We start from the raw sequence: 21,693 nt of genomic DNA on the forward strand, positions 1-21,693 counted from the left end.
GTTTCTCTAAGTTATACAAAGCTCAGTATAGCCTGAATGAACTCAAATGAGTCTAAGACTAATGGCATTTAGAAGAGATGGAATATTGCCCAGATAGTACAATGAGGGTGTAATTATGATAGATAAAAGATGACATTTGGGCCTTCGATTGAGTAATGATTTGAAGAGGATTTCATGAATTGTACGGGATTAAAATACCTAGGTAAGTGAATCACATTGGGATGCTATAAAATACAGTTATTGAAGTATAGTATTGCCACTAAGTGGATCAGGAAAATCACTTCAAATATTCCTCAATGCAACGTAAGCCCTAGTGGCAAGGTATTACATAAAAAATTTCAAGTTATCAGTGGTATATTGTAGATCAATATTGAGATGAATCAACAATGGATGGACAAAATTCACAAAGTATGAGATGAGATTAGGCCGTCATTCTTAAGATGAACAGTAATAAGGAAGCATTAAAGGACTTAGATTTATACATATGGGATAAGCAACGAGAGTAACCTGGAGTTTGGTAGCAGACCTCAGTAACGATAAATCGAAGTAAGAGTTATGGTATAGTATGACCTACCTAGATGCAGTAAAGTCATACAAATGGATAATCGGGTCTATGAAATAAGATATAGCAATATTCGTAAGTTCAACAAAGTATCGAGCAAAGAACTTCAGTACACCTACAAATGCCCAAAGAGACATCTTTTCAAGCTTTGTATATGCTTACAAAGTGATACTAGAGATTGGATATAAACTGGAGGAAAAAGGAGAGAAGAGTCGCATAGGCGCACATACAAGGAAAAAGTCGTACAGGCTGCATGACAGAAGGTAGCAAGAGTTACGATATTAGAAGAATTTCGACCACAGACCGTGGTGTGTGAAAGAGGCCTAAAGGAGGGTATTAACCTGGCCTTTGGATTTATTCAAAGAGTAGTTGCCTAATTGGCAAGAAGAGTATTAAAGTATTCACAAGAGCTACGAGTTATGAGAACGATTAGTGCATCAGTCAAAATTTGAGGACGAATGTTCCAAAGGGGGGAATGATGTTACACCCCATTATTTCGTACGTAAAAGTATGCCATAAGTAAATTGTTGAACGCTCGAAAATAAAATATTACATCCCGCATTTTCTTTCTACGTTAAAGTTTTATCATAAGTTAATCGATATAAGTTCATGAATGAGATTATTTTGAGATTATAAACAGTATGCTATTTCAAACAAGTGATGAGTAAATTCGTGAAGGTGAGAGGGCAAGCAAATCGAAGAAAATAAATTTCGTCGAAGTTTGACATTTTGGGATAAAATACGGCCCGAGCTAAAATACCCGATATTTATGGACTAGTACCACATAAGGTACCACACGGTCATGATAGTAAGGTGTATAAGGTGTGTTAAAAGTGAGTAGTATTTTAAGTAATTTGAGATAATTCTTAATTATGTAGGTAATTGATTGATTCTTAGTTAATGGGAGATTAATTAGTTAAAAATAAATTAGTGAATAATTAAAATTTTGGATAAGGCTTAATAAACCCTCCCAAACGTGGAAGCCCAAGAATGTTCATTTAAGTGACTCTTTAGTCACATTGCTAGATGGCATTTTAAGATATTTAGGTGGCTAAGGTAAGCAGTATTAAGTGGAGCCCACACCACTAGGATAAAAGACATTCATATCTAATTAATTGGGACTTATGTATTAGAAACAACGGAGGAGGAGCCACAAAGAGAGCAAATAAAATCATACAAATGCACTTTTAGATTTGTGTAACGTGATGTCCACGTACAGCAACACCATTTTGAATTTTGTAATAGCAATGTGACGTGCAATTCTAAGGGAATACGGTGCAATCTTTCTCAAGAACATCATACGAAATTTTCCCTACTTTGATCCGTCGTTACGTGTTTTTTTGCAAAAGGTGTGTGTTAGAGGGATTATCAAGAGAATCAACTCAGGTATGTTAAGGTTATAGCTTCTTTCTTTTTGGCATGATTTATACGATACAAACGAAACGAGCAAATGCACAACTTCCATAAATATCTTTATTCATAAAAATACTAGAGATGCCTATGTTCTTGATTCCCATATGTCTTATTATTCTATCTTCTGTTCATGGTTCTCAGAAAATACGTAAGTTGATAAAGTTTGCTTCATGATATTAATCAGAGGCATAATGGTCTTATGATGTTCCAAGAGATTTTATTGACATACTTCTCATGCATTGCATTTGTTTATACATGTACATTGACCCATGATCAGATGACATTATATATTTATGTATTTATACATATACATTGACTCGTGATCAGAAGGCGTTATATGCGCGTATATTATATGTATATGGGATATGGGAAAAGGCTATGGCGTTATATACGCACCACCACCTGATCAGCTGGTATACGTTGATGATTTTGCCCACAGTGGCCGAGATGATATGATAGGATGCCCTCAGAGGCTTGATGATGTTGTGAACACATGTACCTATGCACGACATTACATTCATATGCTTATGCATGGCACTATAAGTATTTCATGATTAATAGAGTTATCTAGACTTACAAGTTAAGTCATGTACTCCATGTTTCTTCCATGACTTTTATAAACTTATTTATGTGCCTTACATACTCGGTACATTATTCGTACTGACATCCTTTGTTGAGGACGCGGCATTCATGCCTGCAAGTATAGAAAATCTTCTTGATGAGCCCTCATAGTAGATGAGGTTAGCATTCAGCGAAGGATCGGTAAGACTCCACCTCATTCAGAGTCTAGCCAAGTCTATGAGTCATCGTCTTAGAATTTTGCTACAAACATATAGGTAGGCCGGTACCTATCCCATTTGATGTCAGATACTATTAGAGGCTTTGTAGACAGAGATTCATTTTGTACAATATGTTAGAGGCCTTGACGACCCATATGTATTCATGTTTAATAAAGGTGGTTCATTAATACAGTGCTTTTCCACTTATAGTAATATATTACGAGTTGTGGACATGTTGGCCCAGTTACCAATGTTAGTATGACATGAAAGATATGTTATGTTCGAGTGCCCATTGTGACCCTTCAGTTTGGGTCATGACAGTGACCCAGTATGAGATGAGATTTTCAGAGTTAGCTCGTCACGCAATATGGTTGGTTCCCACAAAGAGGGAGAGGATTAGGAGATTTATTGATGGCCTCAACTATGGACTGCGCTTCGTCATGACTCAAAAGATTGTGTTAGGTGCTAGTTTCGACGAGGTGGTAGATATTTCCAGACGCCTAGAGCATGTTCGTATTTAGGAGCGTGAGGAGAGGGAGGCCAAGAGGCCTTGTGGTTCGAGTGGTTTCAGTAGTGCCTCATGAAAGGATAGTCCCACAACATCAGGGGTCATCCTTATAGGCCCGCTTAGATGGCTCATCTGATTCATCATGGTACATGAACTAGCCATGGTTCATACAGTGCTCGTCTGGGTCAGTCATCTTTCAATGCCTCCCAGATTAGAGTTCATCTGTGCTTTATCAGTTCAAGGTTTATCTGTACTAGGTCCTTCTAGTAGTTATTATGGTTATCGGGGTCCGATTCAGTACTCGCCTCTATTGACGGATCGGAGTTTCTTTGAGTGTGGAGAGTTTGGGCATATGAAGAAGCATTGTCCCTGTCTTTTGGGAGGTCCAGTTTAGTAGAGAGGTCAGGCTATGGCATCCGCACCAGTTACTTCACCACCCGCTCAGCCAGCTCAAGGTAGGGCTCAAGCATCTAGAGGTCACCCTAGAGGGGGAGGCCGATCAGGTGGCGATCAGGCTCAATGCTATGCTTTTCCCACCAGGCTTGAGGCAGTTGCTTCAGACGCAGTGATCACATATATTGTTTCAGTGTGCCATAGGGATGCTTCCATATTATTTGACCTTGGTTCCACTTATCCATATATATCATCATATTTTGCTCGTTATTTGGATATGCCCCTTGATTCCATAGTTACACCTAATTATTGTCTACACCGGTGGGTGATTCTATTATTATGGACCGTGTATATCGGTCATATGTGGTGACTATTAGGGGATTGGAGATGAGAGTTGATCTCTTACTACTTAGAATGATTGATTTTGATGTGATTCTAGGCATGGATTGGTTGTCCCCATGTCATGTTATTCTGGATTGTCACGCTAAGACTGTGATGTTGGTGATGTGGGGATTGCCTATAATTGAGTGGATAGGTTCTCTAGACTATGTTTCCAGTAGGGTGATTTCATATCTGAAGGCCCAACGGATGGTTGGGAAGGGATGTTTGGCATATTTGGCATTTGTAAGAGATGTTAGTGTTGATACTTCCACCATTGATTTTGTTCCGGCTGTCTAAGACTTTCTTAATATGTTTCGTACAGACCTACCGGGCATGGCACCCGATAAGGACATTGATTTTGGTATTGACTTGGTATTGGGCAGTCAGCCCTTTTCTATTCCTCTGTATTGTATGGCACCATCAGAGTTGAAGGAATTGAAAAAGCGGATTTAGGAGCTTCTTAATAAGGGTTCATTAGTCCTAGTGTGTCGCCTTGGGGTGAACCATTTCTGTTTGTGAAAAAGAAAAATGGTACTATGCAGATGTGCATTGATTATGGGCAGTTGAACAAAGTTACAATTAAGAACAAGCATCATTTGCCGCATATTGATGACTTAGTTGACCAGCTTCAGGGAGCTAGAATGTCCTCTAAGATTGATTTGAGGTATGGGTATCACTAGTTGAAGATTCGAGACTCTGATATTCTAAAGTTAAGGATGGCATGTGGGCCGGTTAGGACCAGGCCTGGCCCAGGACCGCTAGCCCATATGGGCGGTGGGCCTAAACAATCCTAACCGGATAGGACCGATACCGTGGGGAGGTGGGCTGGGTATTGGGCCGGTCTTGTGCATTAGGCCCGCAAGATCGGGACCATTTGGGACGGGTACCGTCTTGGAAGTGGGCCGGTTCAACCAGTCCTAAACGGACCCAACGGCTCCAAATTTTAAAAAAAAAAGATCTGCCTATTAGGGCATGTAAAAGTAGTCACTTGGGCTGCAAAAATAGCCATTGCCTATTTAAAAAATAGTCATTTAACCCCTCCCCCCCCTCCCCCAACTTTGTTTTAACCCTAAACTTTTTATAATTACACTTTTTCCCTATTTTCAACTATAAATATCCCCTCACTCTTTCATTTTTCTCACCAAATCATCAATCTCTCTCTAATTTTCTTCTATAAATACACCCATCCCCCTTCTTCATTTCTTCACTCATCTCTCATTTCTCAAACTCAAATTCTTAATTCAAGTTACATTATGCCTCTTACTTCTAGAGTGCGCTCATATGTTTGGGAACACTTTGAGGTGGTCGAAGAAAAATGAAGAAGTTCACAAAGTAAAGTGCAAGAACTGTGGTAGAGTCTTAAATCTTCGTCTAAAGTCGGTAGGCACTGGCTGTTTAAGAAGGCATATGAAGAGTTGTCTTGAACGTCCTCCAGAAATTCGTATTTAAGTTGATTTGAGATAATTTGTGTTATTTTAAAATTATTAGACGTATTTATGCTTAATATTTTAGTTTGTTAGATTAATTTGAAGTATTATTATGCAATAAAAATATAGTTTACTCTTTTTTCGTTAATTTATTTGTTGTTAAATGTAAACTTTAATTTGTAAGTTTGAAATAAAAAAAAACTTGCAAAAATATTCAAAATTTCAAATATAAAGATTTTAAAGCCTTTGCATCACTTTATTCAAACACTCTTTTTATAAGATAATTTTTTTGTTTTATATTTTTACTTTATATTAATATAAATTATACGATAGGCTATACAATTCTATAATATAATTTTACAAGGAAATTGCCTTAGATAAAAATAATTTAAAAAATAAAAAGTAACCGTTGGGCCCACATAGGCCAGGGACTGGCCCACTTAGCCCGGGACCATTAGTTCGCGGTCCCAGACCCGGGCTAGTTCTTACCAAAAGCCCACAAAGCCCGGGACCACTTAGGACCGGCCCATTAGGACAGGCCCACGAAGCCCATTAAGGATCGGGCCCGGCCCACATTACAGCCCTATTTGAAGTCGGTATTCAGGACCCGGTATGGTCACTACGAGTTCCTTGTAATACCATTTTAGCTGACTAATGCCCCAACAACATTTATGCATATGATGAATAGTGTATTCCAACCATATCTTGATTCATTTGTCATAGTATTTATTGATGATATCCTGGTGTACTCACTTAGCCAGAAGGAGCATGCACAATATTTGAGGATTGTACTACAGACGTTGAGGGAGAAGAAGCTTTATGCTAAATTCTCCAAGTGTGAGTTTTGGCTCGGTTATGTGGTGTTCTTGGGGCACATGGTGTCCAGTGAGGGTATCTAGGTAGATCTAAAGAAGATTGAGGCAGTTCAGAGTTGGACCAAATCGTCTTTAGCTACTGAGATTCAGAGTTTTCTTGGCTTGGCCAGATATTATTTCCGCTTTATAGAGGATTTCACATCCATTGTTGCGCCTTTGACTAGGTTGAACCAAAAGGGTTCCCCATTCAGGTGGTCTGATGGGTTTGAGGAGAGCTTTTAGAAGCTCAAGACTGCATTGACCACAACTCCAGTTCTAGTTTTGCTTTCAACATCGGGTTCATATACAGTGTATTATGATGATTCTCAAGTTGGTATTGGGTGTATCTTGATGCAAGAGGGTAGAGTGATTGCTTATGCTTCACGCCCGTTGAAGCCTCATGAGAAGAACTACCTTGTTCATGATTTAGAGTTGGCGGCCATATTCCATGCATTGAAGATATTATCTCTATGGCATGTCTTGTGAGGTATTTACAGATCATCGGAGTCTACAACACTTGTTCAAGCAAAAGGATCTGAATTTGAGGCGGCGGAGATGGTTGAAACTGTTAAAAGACTATGATATTACCATTTCGTATCATCCCAAGAAGGCCAATGTGGTGGCTGATGCCTTGAGTAGAAAGGCGGTAAGTATGGGTAGCCTTGCATTTATTCCTTTTGGTGAGAGACCGGTTGCATCATATGTTCAGGCCTTGGCCAATCAGTTTGTGAGGTTAGATGCTTCGGAGCCTAGTCGAGTTCTAGCTTGCATGGTTTCTCGGTCTTTATTATATGAGCGCATCATAGAGCGCCAGTATAACGAACCCCATTTACTTATCCTTAAGGAGACGGTTCAGCATAGTGGTGCCAAGGAGGTTTCTATTGGAGATGATGGGGTATTGCAGATGCAGGGTTGGATTTGTGTGCCCAATATGGATGGATTACGTGAGTTTATTTTGAGGAGGCTCATAGTTCACGATATTCCATTCATCCAGGTGTCACAAAGATGAATCGGGACTTGAGGCAGCACTATTGGTGGAAACGAATGAAGAAAGATATAGTGGAGTTTGTAGCTTGGTGCTTGAACTGACAGTAGGTGAAGTACGAGCATCAGAGGTCGGGCGGTTTGCTTTAGAGACTTGAGATTCCTGAGTGAAAATAGGAGTGTATCACCATGGACTTTGTTGTTGGATTCCCACGGACTTTGAAGAAATATGATGTTATTTGGGTGATTGTGGACCAGACGCCTAAGTCCGTAAATTTCATTCCGGTTGTGACTACCTATTCTTTGGAGTGGTTGGTTCAGATCTATATCCGTGAGATTGTTCGTCTTCACAGTATGGCGGTGTCCATTATTTCTGATTGGGGCATGCTATTCACATTGCAGTTTTAGAGAGCAGTGCAACGAGAGTTAGGCACACGGGTTGAGTTGAATACAACATTCCACCCTCAGACGAATGGATAGTCCGAGCACACCATTCAGATATTGGATAATATGCTACGTGCTTGTGTTATGGATTTTGGGGGTTCTTACGATTAGTTTCTACTAATTGCAGAGTTTTCCTACAACAATATCTACCAATCGAGTATTCGAATGGTTTCGTATGAGGCTTTATATGTGAGGAGGTATCGATCTCAAGTTGGGTGGTTTGAGCCAGGGAGGCTAGGCTGTTGGAAACGGATATGGTTTAGGATGAATTGGAAAAGGTCAAGTTAATTCAGGATCAGCTTCGCATGGCATAGTCTAGATAAAAGAGTTACGCCGATCGGAAGGTCCATGATGTTTTCTATAGGTGGGAGAGAAAGTATTACTCATAGTTTCACCCATGAAGTATGTTATGAGGTTCAGGAAGAATGGCAAGTTGAGCCCTTGGTATATTGGCCCTTTTGAGGTGCTTGAGAGGATTGTAGAGGTGGCCTACAAGCTTGCATTACCACCTAGTCTATCGAGTGTTCAACCAGTGTTTTATATTTCCATGCTCCGAAAGTATTTTGATAATCTTTCTCATGTTTTGGACTTCAATACGGTTCAATTAGATGGAGGTTTGACTTATGATATGGAGCTGGAGGCCATTTTAGATCGATAGATTTGAAAGTTGAGATCAAAGAATATAGCTTCAGTAAAAGTATAGTGGAGAGGTCAATCAGTCGAGGAGGTACTTGGTAATTTGGTACTTAGGGTTATGTCCGGATATTGATTTGGAGGTCCGTAGATCGTTTTGGTTTGAATTGGCGAAAGTTGAAAATGTGAAGGTTTGGAAAGTTACGAAGTTTGACTGAGAGTTGACTTTATTTATACCCGTCTCGAATTTTGGTTTAGGAAGTTGAAATAGGTCTGTTGTGTCATTTATGACTTTTATGCAAAATTTGAGGTCAATCAGAGTTGGTTTGATAGGTTTCGGCATCAATTGTAGAAGTTGGAAATCCATTAGTTTAAATAGGCTTGAAATGGGGTGTGATTCGCGTTTTTGATGTTGTTTGATATGATTTGAGGCTTCAACTAAGTTCGTATCATGTTTTAGGAGCTGTTGGTATGTTTAGATGGGGTCCCGGGGACCTCGAGTGTGATCCGGATCATGTTCGGCTCATTGTTGGACTTGTAGCACTGCTGTTATGTCTGGTTTTGGTTTCCTTATACGCGATCGCGAGGGAAGTTTCACGACCGCGAAGGGTTATTTGGTGACTGGTGAAGTTGTTCTATGCTTTTGCGATCATGGGCATGCATTTTAAAAGCTTTGTGGTCTCAGGTCACCACGAACGTGAGTGGTATTACGCATTCGTGTAGGAGAAGTGGTCAGCTGGGGGTATAACGATTCAAGCATACGCGATCGTGCAACTTGAGATGCATTCACGAAGAGTTGGATCTCGTAAAGATCGCGTTCGCGAAGTGCATTTTTTAGGGTAGCATCTTTTGTTCTTCATGATCGTGAGGGTCTATTTAAAATATCGAAATGAGGGTTAGGGTATTATTTCATATTTGGACTTGGGGAGCTCGGCTAGGGGCGATTTTTGTGAGGGATTTCACTTCAAATCAAGAGGTAAGCTATTTTTTATCACTTTTGTCCGATAATATTAAATACCCATTGATTTCTACACCTAGATTATGTATTTTTAAGGTAAAATTTGGGGAATTTTGGACTAGGGATTGGAGAGTAAGATTTGGGAGTTTGAGAGTCGATTTGTGGTCGGAATTGGATGATTTTTGTATGGTCAGACTCGTTATTGAATGAGTGTTGGATTTTGTGAATTTTGTCAGATTTCGAGGTGTGGTCCTGGGTTTGACTTTTCGAATTTGGTTAAAGAACATAGCTTTATCGTGTGGGATCGATTCCTATAGCTTGTATTGATTATATTAAGTTGTTGTGACTAGATTCGAGTTGTTCGAAGACCGATTCGCGAGGCAAGGGTTTGTTGGAGCATTGAGTTGCGAACTTTGAGGTAAGTAACACTTCTAAATCTAGTACTAAAGGGTATAAATCCCTGAAATATGTGTTATGTGGTTGATGTTGAGGAGACACACATGCTAGGTGACAGGCGTGTAGGTGCGCACCATGGTAATTATAACTCGGTTGATTTTGTGGAATTGTGTAGTTATCTAGTCTTGTTCTATCCGTGGAATTTCTATGTGTTAGAGTAATTGGGTTGTGATTTATGTTAAAAATCATGTTTAGGCTATGTGTTTATTCTGTTGGGAACCACTAAGGTCATTTCTGTTGTTGAGTTGTTTGCTTAAGTTGCAATTATGTACTCAATCATATCATTCATTTGCATATCATATTCAGTCTTTGTTATCATTCACTGTTACATCATGTATCATTGTTCGGGCTGAGTGGTATGAGATTTGTAAGCACGTGAGACGGCAGAGATTGATGACAGAGTTGGGGCCTGAGAGCCAGATTGTGACTGATATTTATGGGATCGGGATACACGCTGCAGCAGTTATTTGTGGTATCGGGCTGCACGCCGCAGCCGACCTTATTGGCTCATTTATGGGATCGGGTTGCACGCTGCAACAATCTTTATTAACCTATTATGGGATTGGGCTGCATGCGGATATTAGCGCTTGGGCAGGATCCGCCCCTCCCGAGTATGATATACCAGCAGTGAGCGCAGGTACTGTACAATGCTGAGTGATTGTGTGTGATGAGTGGGAGTTGAGACAGACAGATTGAGTACTCTGAGAGTGTGAGTACCTAAGGCTATCATTGTGATGCATTGCATTTGACATGTAGTCATAGAGATGTAACATTCCTCATGCTAGTTGTACTTGGCATATTTTATCAGTGTTGAGCTTAAATTGTTGAACTTGAAAGGGGAGGTGTCCAGGGGGTTTTGCTTTTGTGGAGGTTTTGGCACAGATGCGAGAGCACTCTGCGAGATGAGGAACACTCCTACGAAGTCTGATCAAGCTGGGGAGTTGCTCTTCTGCGCTTTTGGGGCCGTAGATGCTACTATGGGTGTGCATATGCAATAAATGGTCTGAGTTAGCCTATTTGCATATGCGAGATAGGGATCGCAGAAGCGGAAGTAGCATGTGCGACTAATTGACCGCATATGTAGAAATGCTGAGGAGATGTTATATATTTTGGGGGTTTGTTCATTTCATCACTTTTTTAGTTGGGGAGCTCGGTTTTGTGCGATTTTGCAGAGGATTTTCACCATATGAGTTGGGGTAAGTATTTTTTACTCGGTAACATTCAATCATGATTATTCATTTGCATATCATATTTCAGTCTCTGTTTATTACTCGTTGTTATATCACACGTTGTTGTTACTTTCCATATGTGGTAATATTTGGCTAGGTGAGATGAGATTGTGAGCCCTTGAGATTTGAGAGGTTGATGACTAAGGTAAGCTTGAGAGCCATGTTAAGAGAGTGTTCTGTGGATGGGGTTGCACGCCGCAGCAGGCCATATTGGCTTTATTATTATTATTATTATTATTACTATTATTATTATTATTATTATTATTATTATTATTATTATTGTTGTTATTGTTATTGTTGTTGTGTTATTATTATTACTATTATATTAATCGGATTGTACACCACAACATGCCTTATTAGCTTTTGATTATCGCTTGGTGAGGATCCACCCCTCCAGAGTCTGACATACCAGTAGTGAGCGCAGGCACAATGATATATACACGTTCTTTGGTGGGGGCTTTGGAGCCAGGCACCCGTACAGTGCTAAGCGATTGTGTGAGAGTGATGGAGTGGGGGCATTGAGCTAGGCATATTAAGTTGGTCGAGAGTGAGGATACTTGATGATATCACTATAAAACCATTATTTGACATGTAGGCATAGAGATGTATTTTTCTCATTCTAGATAGTATATGACATTGATGGCTTGACATGTACATTGACATGTAGGCATAAAGATGTACTTTCCTCGTGTTGTTGGGTAAGCAAAAAGTCTTATCTGATGTAGTAAATTGAAAATATTGTTCTTTTTATAAACATATATTTAATTAATTTTAGTGGTAAGATTTGATCTCCACTGTTTTATTTGAAAGGTATGTCTACTTTTCTGTAGTTGTGAACAAGCTGAAATGATAATTCCATTAAGCTATTTGTTGTCACTGTCATCATTATATCATTTGTTGTTATTATTATTGGCCATGATATTGGACTCTGACCTTTTTCCAAGCTTATCACTACTTTCAACCTTAGGTTAAGTTTGTTATTTATTAAGTACATGGGGTCAGTTTTACTCATACTACACTTCTGCACCTTGCGTGTTATCGTGTATGGCAGGAGCTAGCTGTCATTACCCAAACCGATGGGCCGCGACGGGCACCTGGTAGCTTACTCAACCAAGTACCAACGTAATGTATCTTTATTATTACATCATCATAGGTAAGTGGGCCAGAAGGGGAGTCATGAGATAACCAGGGTAAACATGAGGAAATACCCTACATATAACGACCTAACCTGATATAGAAACTCATACCTGTGACATACGGGCCTATATGGCCAATATGATCCATTATATACTTAACATATAGGCCGACATGGTCATACAAGTATCCGTATACATGACATCTGTCTACAAGCCTCTAAGAGTACATACTTATCATAAAAGTCGGGACAGGGCCCCGCCATACCAAACAATATACGTCTATATCATACTAACCAAACAAGAAACTCCGGAGCAAATGGAGTGTACCAACATCTTCCGTTGAGCAGATAGCCTACTTGAAGGACTTTCAACCTGTCTATCGGGACCTACGAGCATGAAACGCAGTATCCCCAGGCAAAAGGGACATCAGTACAAATAATATACCGAGTATGTAAGGAATGAAAATTAGTAAATAATAGACAATAGACATGAGAAAAACATGGAGTAAAAGACTCGACATGTAAGTCTGGATAACTCTGTAAATCATGTAATACTTATAGTGTCATGCATATGCGTATGAATGTCATGTTGTGCATAGGTACTTGTGTTCATAATATCATCAAGCCTCTGAGGGCATTCCATCATATCATCTCGGCCACTGTGGGCAAAATCATCAACGTATACCAGCTGATTATATATATATATATATATATATATATATATATATATATATATATATATATATATATATATATATATATATATATATATATATATATATATATATATATATATATATATATATATATATATATATATATATATATATATATATATATATATATATATATATATATATATATATATATATATATATATATATATATATATATGTACATGTATAAATGAATGCAATACATGAGAAGCACGTCAATAAAATCTCTCAAAACGTCATAAGACCATTATACCTCTGATTAATATCATGAAATAAACTTTATCCACTTACGTATTTTCTGAGACCCATGAATAGACGATAGAATAATAAGACATATGGAAATTCAAGAATATAGGCACCTCTAATACTTCTATGAATAGAGTCATTTATGGAAGTTGTGCATTTGCTCGTTTCGTTTCTGTCATATAAATCATGCCAAAAGGAAAGAAAGGATAGCCTTAACATACCTGAGCCGATTCTCTCGACAATCCCTTTAACACACATCAATTGCGACAACGCGTAACGACGGATCGAAGTAAAGAAAAATCCGTATGGTATTCTTGAGAAAGATTGCATCGTACTCCTTTAGAATCGCAAAATCTCACATTGCTTAAGATGCTATGAAATCTTTGTTGAATTATTAATGATCCGTACCTTAGAGTCATTTGCTTAGAATTGTACCGTACTTTAGAGACTTTTTCCATGAATTGTTTGAAAGATATGTCACTCCCTTGAATTAGAAAAGTCTTATATTTGAATGGGTGTGGGCCCTACTCAATGTGGTGGCTTAACCATACACCCTTAATTCTATAACTTTGCCACATAACCTATAATGACTTAAGAGTCATATATTTTGGATGGCTTGCTGCCATGTGGGGGGGACGGTCTAATCTTATCTAATTTCTTTAATTAATCACCCAACAATTTATTAACTAACTAGATAATCCCCCATTATTCAATAATTACTCAATTACCCACATAGTTAAGAATTATCCTAACTTACTTAAAATACTACTCACTTTTAAAATACCTTATACACCTTATGTCACGACCCTAAAATCGACCCGATCGTGATGGCGCCTATCATGATACTAGGTCTGCCAATACAAATCCCAAATCCAACCAGTATTTCATAAAAGACATTGTTAAGTTATTAATTAATATGATCTCATAACATGAGTCTAAAAACAAGTGCGGAAATATAACACAAGCCCGACATCGGGGTGTCACAAGTCACAAGCAACTACAAGGTCTGTCTAAGTATAATAAAGGCTATCATAGACCAGAAATAAAGGTACTAAGAACAGTCAAAGGAAGATAAGAGGGAGAAGTGCAAGGCTGCGAACGCCGTGCAGCTACCTTGTCGACTCTGAAAGACCTGCTGAATGAACGATCAGCGCTCGCTATCACGACCCGTAACTCCTGGATCTGCACACAAGGTGCAGGGAGTAATGTGAGTACGCCAACTCAGTAAGTAATAAAAGTAAATGAAAACTGAGCAGTAAGAAATCAGATAATTCCATGTCACGGCACTACAGCAAATACGGTATGTTTCTAAAACAGTATAGAAATGATTAATCTTATTTTGAAATCCAGTTTTAGTAAAATTCTTTGGAAAAAATGTCTTCCTAACAGTTTCAATAAAGAATCAATGAATTTTAGAATAAAAATTATGAAAGTCATAAACAGCCCCTCGGGCAAGACATGTATCATAAACCGCCCCTCAGGCATAATATCAATAGAACCAGCCCCTTGGGCTACCTCACAATCACTCATAAGCAGCCCCTCGGGCACAACATGTATCAAAATCAGCCCCTCGGGCAACAACATATCACTCACTCTGGGTACTTGCGCTCAGTGGGGGTGTACAAACTCTAGAGGAGCTCCTACAGCCCAAGCGCTATCACAAGCCATCTCGTGGCATAATAAATCAGGCCCTCGGCCTCTCATACATCACAAAGTAGTACAACATGCTGCGATGCGCATCCCGATCCCTTGATATCCCCACAACATAGGCTATCGGCCTTACTTAGTTAGAAACCTCTCAAGCCACTCGGGCTAACAGTAAAAAAATAGGGTGCTCAGCCCGAACATATCATTTATGGATCAAATCAGAGTAAATAAGACTGAGTTATGAAATCAGTAAAATATGGCATGACTGAGTACAGTTATTAAATCAAAACAGCGAGGAATATTAGTAAAGAAAGCCCCTAAGGGTCCTAAGAGTTGGCACGAGGCCCAAATATGGCGTTCAGCCAAAAACATAGTAATACGTCTAATATATGATAGTATCAAGTAGTTTCAGTCAAATATGCAACTTAATAGTTGCTATGGGATGGACCAAGTCAAGATACCCAATCGTGCACGCCCCTCACGCTCGTCATCTAGCGCGTGCGTCACCTCAAAGTAGTACAACGATGTAAAATCCGGGGTTTCATACCCTCAGGACAACATTTACAATCATTACTTACCTCAAGCCGGACTGAACTCTAACCCGCATTGCCTTTGCCTCTCGACTTGGCCTCCAAATTCTCCAAATCTAACCAAAATCAGTATCACATCATTAATACACGCTAACGGAACAAAGCCCAAGCGAAAATAATCAAATTAACTCAAAAATCCCAAAATTGGCCAAACCCGACCGCCGGGCCCATATCTCGAAATCCGATAAAAATCACAACACTAGAATCCTCATCCCTTCACGAGTCTATACATACCAAAATCACCAAAATCGGACCTCAAATGACCCCTCAAATCCCCAATCAAAGCTCTCCAAAACTCAAGGCTTGGCCTTCAATTTCACCCCAAATTCCCCATTAGTTTCATGATTAAGTAGTGGATAATTCATCACAAACACCAAATACAAAGTCCAAGCAACTTACCTCACTGAAACCCCTCAATTCCTCCTTGAATTGTGCTTGGAGCTCCAAAATTGCACAAAAATGGTGAAAGAATGGTTGAACATCGTGAAGGGGCCTTTTTATACTTTATGCCCAGCACTTTCGCACTTGCGGTCCATTTCACGAACTCGCAGGCCACTTATACGGTCAAAATAACTGCATCTGCGGTTTTAACTTAAGTCAACAGCTTCCGCACCAGTGACAAACTCTGCATCTACGGTTGCTTCCCGTTTCTGCGATCATCGCACATGCGGTCCCCACTTCGCAGGTGCGGAAACAACAGAAGCAGCAAAATCTGCAGCAACAATTCAAGACCAAACCTTCCGTCAACCATCCAAATCTATCTCGAGGCCCTCGGGACCTCAACCAAACATGACATCAAGTCACATATAACCATTCAAACTTATTCCAATCTTCGAAACACTCAAAACAACATCAAAACATCAAATCACCCTCGGATTCAAGCCTAAGGATTCCAAAACTTTCGAATTCCGCAAACAATGTAAAAACCTACCAAACCTCATCCAAATGACCTGAAATTTTGCACACACGTCACAAATGACACAATGGACCTACTCCAATTTTCGAAATTCCAATTTGACCCTGATATCAAGATTTCCACTACCGACCGGAAAATGCCAAATTTCCAATTCCTCCAATTCAAGCCTAAATCCACCACGGACCTTCAAAATACATTTCGAACATGCTCCCAAGTCCCAAATCACCTAAAGAAGCTATCCGAACCATAAAAACCCAATTCTGAGACCATTTACCCACAAGTCAACTTCCGGTTGACTTTTCCAACTAAATAACCAACTTAAGAGACTAAGTGTCTCATTCCACCCTAAGACCACTCCGAACACAACACCACCAACACAATATGATGAAATACAGCCGAACAACACACAAGGAAGCAGAAATATGGGAAACGGAGCGGTAACTCATGAAACGACCGGTCGGGTCGTTATATCCTCCCCCTCTTAAACAAACATTCGTCCTCGAACGAGTCAAGAAACATACCTGAAGCCTCAAATAGGTATGGATATTTGTTTCGCATCTCCTGCTCATTCTCCCAGGTAGCCTACTCCATGAGCTGACCTCTCCACTGCACTTTCACTAAAGTTTACTCCTTTGATCTCAACTTTCGGACCTACCGCTCCAAAATAGTCACTGGCTCCACATATAAGTCAAATCAGTGTCTAACTGAACCGTGCTGAAATCCAAAACATGACACGGATCGCCAATATACTTCCAGAGCAAAGAAACATGAAATAGCAAATGCACGCTAGACAATCTAGGTGCCAAAGCAAGCTTATAAGCTACCTCTACAATCATCTGAAGCACCTCAAAAGGCCCAATGAACCGAGTTTGAAAAGTTGTACGCAACTCAACCTGAGTACCCAACTCTCTTTACACAGCTCTCCAAAATTGCGATGTAAACTGAGTACCTCTGTCTGAAATGATGGAAACTGGAACACCATGTAGGCAAACAATCTCTCGGATATAAATCTCAGCTAACCGCTCTGAAGAATAGGTAGTACACATAAGAATGCAATGTGCGGACTTGGTCAGCCGATCCACAATCATCCATATGGCATCGAGCTTCCTCAAAGTCCGTGGGAGTCCAACTATGAAATCCATGTTGATCTGCTCTCACTTCCACTCTGGAATATCTAACCGTTGAAGCAATCCACCCATCCTCTGATGCTCGTATTTCACCAACTGACAATTGAGGCACCGAGCTACAAATCCCACTATATCCTTCTTTATTCTCCTCCACCAATAATGTGTCTCAAATCCTGATACATCTTCGCGTCACCTGGATGGATGGAATACCGCGAGCTGTGGGCCTCCTCCAGAATAAACTCCCGAAGCCCGTCTACATGAGGCACACATATGCAATACCCCATCATCACCAATAATCACATATCTTGCATCATCGTGGTGAACTATGTCCTTAAGTACAAGCAAATGAGGATCATCATACTGTTGCTCTCTGATGCGATCAAACAATGAAGACCGAGAAACCACAAAAGCTAAGACCCGACTGGGCTCCGAAATATCCAACCTCACAAACCGATTGGCCAATGCCTGAACATCAACTGCAAGAGGTCTCTCCCCAACAAGAATATATGCCAAATTGCCCATACTCACCGCCTTCCTACTCAAAGCATCGGCCACTATATTGGCCTTCCTCGGATGGTACAAGATAGTGATCCTTTAGTAGCTCCTAGCATATCTGTTGCCTCAAATTGAGATCCTTCTGCTTGAACAAGTGTTGGAGGCTACGATGATCAGTAAACACCTCACAAGACACACCATAGAGGTAATGCATCCAAATCTTCAACGCATGAACAATGGCAGCTAACTCTAGATCATGAACAGGGTAGTTCTTCTCATGGGGCTTCAACTGACGAGAAGCATAAGCAATCAGTCTACCCTCCTGCATCAACACACACCCAATACCAACTCTCGAAGCATCACAATACACTGTATATGAACCTGAAGCTGATGGCAAAACTAACATTGGAGTTATGGTCAAGGCAGTCTTTAGCTTCTGAAAGCTCGTCTCACACTCATCCGACCACATGAAAGGCATACCATTTTGAGTCAATTTGGTCAAGGGTGATACTATAGATGAATATCCCTGAACGAACCAACGGTAATAACCCGCCAAACCAAGAAACCTACGAATCTCTATGCCTGAGGATGGTCTGGGCCAACTCTGAACCGCCTCTATCTTCTTCGGATCAACCTGAATACCCTCACTAGAAATAAAGTGTTCCAAAAAAGCCACTAAATTGATCCAAAACTCACACTTGGAGAACATTGCATAAAACATCTCCTCCCTTAATCGCTGCAATACAACTCTCAAATGTTTGACGTGCTCCTCCTGACTACGCGAGTATACCAGAATAACATCAATGAATACAATCACAAACAAGTCAAGATAAGGCCGAAACATGTTGTTCATCAAATGCATAAATGTTGTTGGGGCATTGGTAACCCCAAAAGACATCACAAGTGTCACATCTCCTTTTTTACACCCCGAGAGGTATAAGGGAGTTTTTCTAATTTAAGTGACATTATTCGATATGGGATTATTTAATTAATTTAAGAGTCGTCACTTGGGATAGTTTATTTGGTGTCTCAAGTTACTGGTTTATTTTAAATCCCAAATCGAGGAAGTTTCGACTTTATTTAAAAGTCTGCGAACCAAAAATTCTAGATAAGGAATTCTTTAACCCAAGAGAAGGTGTTAGTCATTCCCGGGTTCCGTGATTCTAGCACGGTCGCTTAGTGATTTATACTTGGCTTAAATTGTTTAACTACTCATTTTTAGGACCTATGTGTATTTATCAATTTACCGCTTTTAATTACTTGATTTATTCGTAATTAAAGAATTGAGTTACGCATATGTATACTCATTTCCTTTGGCGCGTCAAAAATCATGTCATTCAAATGTGTCCACAATTAATAACCCTTTGTTTACTTTATAAAGAGAAGTTTGGTTGAAGTTGCGCGAACGCATCCCTCGAGTTACTTTTAGAATTAAATTTGCAATTATGTTACGCGAACGTATACATAATCACAATACTAGTCTAAATCGAGCCTAAAGTAAACTACAGTTATTTTATTTTTAATAGCAACATTTGTGAGGGCCATGGATGATTTAATTTATTTATTGCACACCTCAAATCTTTTTCTACAAGTGTGAGTTCTTGATCTAATCTTATGAGGGCCATGAATTATGAATTTTATTTGTGTATGACACACCTCAATTTATTTTAAAAGAAAGTATTCAACTATTAGTAATTCAATAGTTAAAAAATCAACGTCTTGTCAAATTCACATTTAAAGCACAAAAATCTATTTTTTTTTAAATCATTGAGAAGGCCCAGGTTGAGGAAGTTGTTGGCTAGTAAATCAGAAAGTTGGCACATTTGACTCCAATCGTTGCCTATACTTATTCACATATACTGGTTCAATATTCTCTTTAGAGACTACACATTGGGGAAATATATTAATTAAGATAGGCAAAACAGTATGCAACGTTGGATTGTTAATCTATTTCGAATTTCAATGGGTCAACTCTGAAGCCCAATGGCCTAGAGTGTCCAGACTGGTTTAGACCTCAACTGGGTCATTTTATCAATCAGGCCCAAAGTCAACTTTGGCTAAATAACACAACTAAAAAAAATAGAACATCATGCAATGAATTTACAGCCATGAAACTTGATATAACATGCTCAAAATACCTTTCTGCTTAAAATTGATTTCAAATAACAATCATCAACGCAAAATTATTATCATCAAGCCACTAATTACTTCAATCTCATCATGAATTCGCATAAGCTCAACTGATTTTCAAAAATTCATGTTACGTTTATAGCATCTTGACACTAAACTGGCAGCTATTACAGAATATCTTTTAAAAAAAAGAAACAATGTGAGAATTACTCTTGATCTACTACACCAGAAATTGATCATACAAGAGAAAAATATCAACTATTCTATTACAATTTCCACGCAATTGATAGCTAGTGAATACTTGCCCCTTTTGGATATGATTTATCCATCAAAAGCTTGATTCACCATAAGAAACCATCATTTCCAGCATGCTATCAGCAACAGAATCCCACTCTTTGGCCTACATCTTGCTGATTTGGCCAACTGGCGGCCAAATCTGCAGAATATAGCCATGTGACCAACAACAACACCCTTCAATATCCTCAGGTTAATATCACCTCATTCAGTAATATATGCAGAAAATAACTATAAAAGCTATATATATAAAGCTAAAGTTGAAACTGCAAACTTCAACTTATTCATGCAACTTACACATTCAGTTTTTTTTAAAGAAAAATGTAAATGCCAAAGTACCAAATAAGTTTTTATATATTCATGGACTAAACTTATGCTACATAGTCTTCACTTTAAAAGTCAAATAACTCCATTCTAAAGAGACTTTCAGCAGCACAATATTACAGATTTCATGATCAAATTCAACAGCCATTTATGCTAATATTAACATATGGATTATAGACATTCATCAACCCTAAGTTCAACAAAATCATGGTTTCCAAAACTAACATCAAAGTTCAGCCAACCAAAACAAGTTCCAAACACATATTTTGAACTCAAAATTAATTCTATTTAAGATGATCATTGTTACATACCTTGTAACTGAAAAATACAGCAGAGAAATGACCAAATAAAGGTCAGAAAACCAAGCTTTTGTAAGCTTAATAGCAGCAAAAACAGGCAGCAGAAACCAATGAAACTAAGCAGCCAAATAAATAGCAGTATCATAGCACTCCAACTCAAATCATCTTGCAACCAAAGAGCCCAAAATTTTAAAAGAGAAGAATTTTTTGAGTATTCTTTTAGGTTCTGCAAAATCTGATATGTGTTTTCAGAAATTTTGTGTAGAGAATGATGCTGAATGTGTCTGTGTGAGTGAGGGAATGTTTCCTTTTTATAGAGTGTAAAAAAAAGAGCATCAAAAAAGGCATATTCTAACCTAATATTTTGAGTTTTTCAAGATAGTACAGCATTTTTTGACAGCTCTATGTCCTTTTTTCTTATCCAATATCAGCATGTTGCTAAGGATAGGGACAACTGTCCTAAATACTAGAACCTTCTGATTTTGGCCTGAGTGAAAGTCCATTTTTAACCTTTGAATTACTGCCTATTTCAACTTTAACCTAAATTCTTTTAGTTCAATTAGGTCCCTAAGGTTTTTATTGATTTACACACTAAGGCAAATAGAAACAAATGGGCTAATATCAGTAATTGAATCAAAAGCAAACAACAAAGCTGACCTAAGCAAATTAAAACATAAACCTAACCTCTAAAATGAACCAAGATCATAAGAAAACTTCACAGTGCTCTTCAAATTATCATTTTTTAATGAGCAT

The 21,693-nt window shown here is 38.9% G+C and overlaps 1 long non-coding RNA gene across 1 annotated transcript; it reads right to left on the minus strand.

Annotated features, from left to right (window-relative positions):
- Positions 1–20,118: 20,118 nt before the first annotated feature.
- LOC107772355 (uncharacterized) lies at positions 20,119–21,202 on the minus strand. The gene is made up of 2 exons (XR_001645047.2): positions 20,953–21,202; positions 20,119–20,494 (listed from the first exon to the last, which is right to left on the minus strand). It is a non-coding gene; the product is annotated as an uncharacterized LOC107772355 (long non-coding RNA).
- Positions 21,203–21,693: the final 491 nt, after the last annotated feature.

This window comes from Nicotiana tabacum, chromosome 6 (assembly GCF_000715075.1).
Source record: "Nicotiana tabacum cultivar K326 chromosome 6, ASM71507v2, whole genome shotgun sequence".
Classification (NCBI taxonomy): Eukaryota; Viridiplantae; Streptophyta; class Magnoliopsida; order Solanales; family Solanaceae; genus Nicotiana; species Nicotiana tabacum.